The 7,364-nt window shown below is 31.2% G+C and overlaps 1 non-coding gene across 1 annotated transcript; it reads right to left on the bottom strand.

The window, feature by feature from the left end:
* Positions 1 to 433: 433 nt before the first annotated feature.
* Positions 434 to 506, bottom strand: TRNAF-GAA (transfer RNA phenylalanine (anticodon GAA)). The gene has a single exon. It is a non-coding gene; the product is annotated as a tRNA-Phe (tRNA).
* Positions 507 to 7,364: the final 6,858 nt, after the last annotated feature.

Below are 7,364 nucleotides of genomic sequence, written 5' to 3' on the forward strand. Positions count from 1 at the left end.
TATTTCGGCAAAGTCTGTGTATGGCAAAAGTCACTAAGACCTCAACTGAGCTATGTTTGCATGGTTACACAAGGTTTAGTATCAATATTTTTCTGTCATCATGATTGCATGAAATGAACAGAAAATATGTGTATTATACTGTAAATATATCCATTACAAACCCTTAATCATACATTTAAGTAAAAGTTTTAACAAATTGTGGTCAGGAAGCATTGAGATTACTTCAAATTTTCATAATGGTTAGAGAAGCATTACTTACAACATGAAAACAATATTTAAGCTGTATTTATGCACCATGTTGTTAAATAAACATTCTCATCATTGAGAACTTACTACTGAATACTCAACTATGTTAAGAAATTATGTTGTTTAAATTTGAAATAATTAAATTCTGATCACTACTCAAGGAAAAAAGAAAAAATGTGCTTAAAAATGCCGAAACCCGGGATCGAACCAGGGACCTTTAGATCTTCAGTCTAACGCTCTCCCAACTGAGCTATTTCGGCAAGGTCTCTGTATGGAAAAAGTCACTAAGACCTCAACTGAGCTATATTTGCATGGTTACACAAGGTTCAGTATCAATATTTTTCTGTCATCATGATTGCATGAAATGAAAAGAAAATATGTGTTTTAAACTATAAATATATCCACTACAAACCCTTAATCATACATTTAAGTAAAAAATTTAACAAATTGTGGTCAGGAAGAATTGTTAGATTACTTCAAATTTTCATAATAGTTAGAGTAGCATGATGGACAACATGAAAACAATATTTAAGCTGTATTTATGCACCGTGTTGTTAACTAAACATTCTCATTATTTAGAAGATACTACTGAATACTCAACTATGTTAAGAAATGATGTTGTTTACATTTGAAATAATTAAATACTGATAAGTACTCAAGAAAAAAGGAAAAACGTACTTAAACATGCCGAAACCCGGGTACTTTAGATCTTCAGTCTAACGCTCTCCCAAGTGAACTATTTCGGCAAAGTCGGTGTACGGCAAAAGTCACTAAGACCTCAACTGAGCTATGTTTGCATGGTTACACAAGGTTAAGTATCAATATTTTTCTGTCATCATGGTTGCATGAAATGAAGAGAAAAGATGTGTTTTACACTGTAAATATATAAATTACAAACCCTTAATCGTACATTTAAGTAAAAGTTTTATCAAATTGTGGTCAGGAAGCATTGTTAGATTACTTCAAATTTTCATAATAGAGTAGCATGACGGACAACATGAAAACAATATTTAAGCTGTATTTATGCACCGTGTTATTAAATAAACATTCTCATCATTTAGAAGATACTACTGAATACTCAACTATGTTAAGAAATGATGTTGTTTAAATTTGAAATAATTAAATACTGATCACTACTCAAGGAAAAAAGAAATAATGTACTCAAACATGCTGAAACCCGGGACCTTTAAATCTTCAGTCTTATGCTCTCCCAACTGAGCTATTTCGGCAAAGTCTGTGTATGGCAAAAGTCACTAAGACCTTACCTGAGCTATGTTTGCATGGTTACACAAGGTTTAGTATCAATATTTGTCTGTCATCATGATTGCATGAAATGAAAGGAAAATATGTGTTTTATACTGTAAATATATCCATTGCAAACCCTTAATTATACATTTAAGTAAAAGTTTTAACAAATTGTGGTCAGGAAGCATTGTTAGATTACTTCAAATTTTCATAATAGTTAGAGTAGCATGATGGACAACATGAAAACAATATTTAAGCTGTATTTATGCACCGTGTTGTTTAATAAACATTCTCATCATTTAGAAGATACTACTGAATACTCAACTATGTTAAGAAAAGATGTTGTTTACATTTGAAATAATTAAATACTGATAAGTACTCAAGGAAAAAAGGAAAAACGTACTCAAACATGCCGAAACTCGGGACCTTTAGATCTTCAGTCTAACGCTCTCCCAACTAAGCTATTTTGGCAAGGTCTGTGTATGGCAAAAGTCACTAAGAGATCAACTGAGCTATGTTTGCATGGTTACACAAGGTTTAGTATTAATATTTTTCTGTCATCATGATTGCATGAAATGAAAAGAAAATATGTGTTTTGTACTGTAAATATATCCATTACAAACCCTTAATCATACATTTAAGTAAAAGTTTTAACAAATTGTGGTCAGGTAGCATTGTTAGATTACTTCATATTTTCATAATAGATAGAGTAGCATGACTTACAACATGAAAACAATATTTAAGCTGTATTTATGCACCGTGTTGTTAAATAAACATTCTCATCATTTAGAAGTTACTACTGAATACTCAACTATGTTAAGAAACGATGTTGTTTACATTTGAAATATTTAAATACTGATAACTACTCAAGGAAATAAGAAAAAAGGTACTCAAACATGCTGAAACCCGGGACCTTTAGATCTTCAGTCTAATGCTCTCCCAACTGAGCTATTTCAGCAAAGTCTGTGTATGGCAAAAGTCACTAAGACCTCAACTGAGCTATGTTTGCATGGTTACACAAGGTTAAGTATCAATATTTTTCTGTCATCATGGTTGCATGAAATGAAGAGAAAAGATGTGTTTTGTAGTGTAAATATATAAATTACAAACCCTTAATCATACATTTAAGTAAAAGTTTTATCTAATTGTGGTCAGGAAGCATTGTTAGATTACTTCAAATTTTCATAATAGAGTAGCATGACAGACAACATGAAAACAATATTTAAGCTGTATTTATGCACCGTGTTATTAAATAAACATTCTCATCATTTAGAAGATACTGCTGAATACTCAACTATGTTAAGAAATGATGTTGTTTACATTTGAAATAATTAAATACTGATAACTACTCAAGTAAAAAAGAAAAAATTTACTCAAACATGCTGAAACCCGGGACCTTTAGATCTTCAGTCTAATGCTCTGCCAACTGAGCTATTTCGGCAAAGTCTGTGTATGGCAAAAGTCACTAAAACCTCACCTGAGCTATGTTTGCATGGTTACACAAGGTTTAGTATCAATATTTTTCTGTCATCATGGTTGCATGAAATGAAGAGAAAAGATGTGTTTTACACTGTAAATATATAAATTACAAACCCTTAATCGTAAATTTTAGTAAAAGTTTTATCAAATTGTGGTCAGGAAGCATTGTTAGATTACTTCAAATTTTCATAATAGAGTAGCATGACTTACAACATGAAAACAATATTTAAGCTGTATTTATGCACCGAGTTATTAAATAAACATTCTCATCATTTAGAAGATACTACTGAATACTCAACTATGTTAAGAAATGATGTTGTTTGCATTTGAAATAATTAAAAACTGATAACTACTCAAGGAAAAAATAAAAAATTTACTCAAACATGCTGAAACCCGGGACCTTTAAATCTTCAGTATTATGCTCTCCCAACTGAGCTATTTCGGCAAAGTCTGTGTATGGCAAAAATCACTAAGACCTCACCTGCGCTATGTTTGCATGGTTACACAAGGTTTAGTATAAATATTTTTCTGTCATCATGATTGCATGAAATGAACAGAAAATATGTGTTTTATACTGTAAATATATCCATTACAAACCCTTAATCATACATTTAAGTAAAAGTTTTAACAAATTGTGGTCAGGAAGCATTGTTAGATTACTTCAAATTTTCATAATAGTTAGAGTAGCATGATTTACAACATGAAAACAATATTTAAGCTGTATTTATGCACCGTGTTGTTAAATAAACATTCTCATCATTTAGAAATTACTACTGAATACTCAACTATGTTAAGAAATTATGTTGTTTAAATTTGAAATAATTAAATTCTGATCACTACTCAAGGAAAAAAGTAAAATGCACTCAAACATGCCGAAACCCGGGTTCGAACCTGGGACATTTCGATATTCAGTCTAACGCTCTCCGATCTGAGCTATTTCGGCAAGGTCGGTGTATGGCAAAAGTCACTAAGACCTCAACTGAGCTATGTTTGCATGGTTACACAAGGTTTAGTATCAATATTTTTCTGTCATCATGATTGCATGAAATGAAGAGAAAAGATGTGTTTTATACTGTAAATATATAAATTACAAACCCTTAATCGTACATTTAAGTAAAAGATTTAACAAATTGTGGTCAGGAAGCAGTTAGTTTACTTCAAATTTTCATAATAGAGTAGCATGACGGACAACATGAAAACAATATTTAAGCTGTATTTATGCACCGTGTTGTTAAATAAACATTCTCATCATTTAGAAGTTACTACTGAATACTCAACTATGTTAAGAAATGATGTTGTTTACATTTGAAATAATTAAATACTGGTCACTACTCAAGGAAAAAAGAAAAAAATGCACTCAAACATGCCGAAACCCGGGACCTTTAGATCTTCAGTCTAACGCTCTCCCAACTGAGCTATTTCAGCAAGGTCTATGTATGGTAAAAGTCACTAAGACCTCAACTGAGCTATGTTTGCATGGTTACACAAGGTTTAGAATCAATATTTTTCTGTCATCATGATTGCATGAAATGAAAAGAAAATATGTGTTTTATACTGTAAATATATCCATTGCAAACCCTTAATTATACATTTAAGTAAAAGTTTTAACAAATTGTGGTCAGGAAGCATTGTTAAATTACTTCAAATTTTCATAATAGTTAGAGAAGCATGATGGACAACATGAAAACAATATTTAAGCTGTATTTATCCACCGTGTTGTTAAATAAACATTCTCATCATTTAGAAGATACTACTGAATACTCAACTATGTTAAGACATGATGTTGTTTACATTTGAAATAATTAAATACTGATAAGTACTCAAGGAAAAAAGGAAAAACGTACTCAAACATGCCGAAACCCGGGACCTTTAGATCTTCAGTCTAACTCTCTCCCAACTAAGCTATTTTGGCAAGGTCTGTGTATGGCAAAAGTCACTAAGAGATCAACTGAGCTATGTTTGCTTGGTTACACAAGGTTTAGTATTAATATTTTTCTGTCATCATGATTGCATGAAATGAAAAGAAAATATGTGTTTGTACTGTAAATATATCCATTACAAACCCTTAATCATACATTTAAGTAAAAGTTTTAACAAATTGTGGTCAGGAAGCATTGTTAGATTACTTCAAATTTTCATAATAGATAGAGTAGCATGACTTACAACATGAAAACAATATTTAAGCTGTATTTATGCACCGTGTTGATAAATAAACATTCTCATCATTTAGAAGTTACTACTGAATACTCAACTATGTTAAGAAATTATGTTGTTTAAATTTGAAATAATTAAATTCTGATCACTACTCAAGGAAAAAAGAAAAAATGCACTCAATCATGCCGAAACCCGGGATCGAACCACGGACCTTTAGATCTTCAGTTTAACGCTCTCCCAACTGAGCTATTTCGGCAAGGTTGGTGTATGGCAAAAGTCACTAAGACCTCAACTGAGCTATGTTTGCATGGTTACACAAGGTTAAGTATCAATATTTTTCTGTCATCATGGCTGCATGAAATGAAGAGAAAAGATGTGTTTTGTAGTGTAAATATATAAATTACAAACCCTTAATCATACATTTAAGTAAAAGTTTTATCTAATTGTGGTCAGGAAGCATTGTTAGATTACTTCAAATTTTCATAATAGAGTAGCATGACTTACAACATGAAAACAATATTTAAGCTGTATTTATGCACCGTGTTATTAAATAAACATTCTCATCATTTAGAAGATACTACTGAATACTCAACTATGTTAAGAAATGATGTTGTTTACATTTGAAATAATTAAATACTGATAACTTCTCAAGGAAAAAAGAAAAAATGTACTCAAACATGCTGAAACCCGGGACCTTTAGATCTTCAGTCTAATGCTCTGCCAACTGAGCTATTTCGGCAAAGTCTGTGTATGGCAAAAGTCACTAAAACCTCACCTGAGCTATGTTTGCATGGTTACACATGGTTTAGTATCAATATTTTTCTGTCATCATGGTTGCATGAAATGAAGAGAAAAGATGTGTTTTACACTGTAAATATATAAATTACAAACCCTTAATCGTAAATTTTAGTAAAAGTTTTATCAAATTGTGGTCAGGAAGCATTGTTAGATTACTTCAAATTTTCATAATAGAGTAGCATGACTTACAACATGAAAACAATATTTAAGCTGTATTTATGCACCGAGTTATTAAATAAACATTCTCATCATTTAGAAGATACTACTGAATACTCAACTATGTTAAGAAATGATGTTGTTTACATTTGAAATAATTAAAAACTGATAACTACTCAAGGAAAAAATAAAAAATTTACTCAAACATGCTGAAACCCGGGACCTTTAAATCTTCAGTATTATGCTCTCCCAACTGCGCTATTTCGGCAAAGTCTGTGTATGGCAAAAATCACAAAGACCTCACCTGCGCTATGCTTGCATGGTTACACAAGGTTTAGTATCAATATTTTTCTGTCATCATGATTGCATGAAATGAAAGGAAAATATGTGTATTATACTGTAAATATATCCATTACAAACCCTTAATCATACATTTAAGTAAAAGTTTTAACAAATTGTGGTCAGGAAGCATTGTTAGATTACTTCAAATTTTCATAATAGAGTAGCATGACTTACAACATGAAAACAATATTTAAGCTGTATTTATGCACCGAGTTTTTAAATAAACATTCTCATCATTTAGAAGATACTACTGCATACTCAACTATGTTAAGAAATGATGTTGTTTACATTTAAAATAATTAAATACTGATAACTACTCAAGGAAAAAAGAAAAAATGTACTCAAACATGCTGAAACCCGGGACCTTTAAATCTTCAGTCTTATGCTCTCCCAACTGAGCTATTTCGGCAAAGTCTGTGTATGGCAAAAATCACTAAGACCTCACCTGAGCTATGTTTGCATGGTTACACAAGGTTTAGTATCAATATTTTTCTGTCATCATGATTGCATGAAATGAAAGGAAAATATGTGTATTATACTGTAAATATATCCATTACAAACCCTTAATCATACATTTAAGTAAAAGTTTTAACAAATTGTGGTCAGGAAGCATTGTTAGATTACTTCAAATTTTCATAATAGTTAGAGTAGCATGACTTACAACATGAAAACAATATTTAAGCTGTATTTATGCACCGTGTTGTTAAATAAACATTCTCATCATTTAGAAGTTACTACTGAATACTCAACTATGTTAAGAAATTATGTTGTTTAAATTTGAAATAATTAAATTCTGATCACTAAAAAAGGGAAAAAGAAAAATGCACTCAAACATGCCGAAACCTGGGTTTGAACCAGGGACATTTAGATCTTCAGTTTAACGTTCTCCAAACTGAGCTATTTCAGCAAGGTCGGTGTAAGGCAAAAGTCACTAAGACCTCAAC

Source organism: Taudactylus pleione, unplaced genomic scaffold (genome assembly GCF_031769625.1).
Source record: "Taudactylus pleione unplaced genomic scaffold, aTauple2 ptg001029l, whole genome shotgun sequence".
NCBI lineage: Eukaryota > Metazoa > Chordata > Amphibia > Anura > Myobatrachidae > Taudactylus > Taudactylus pleione.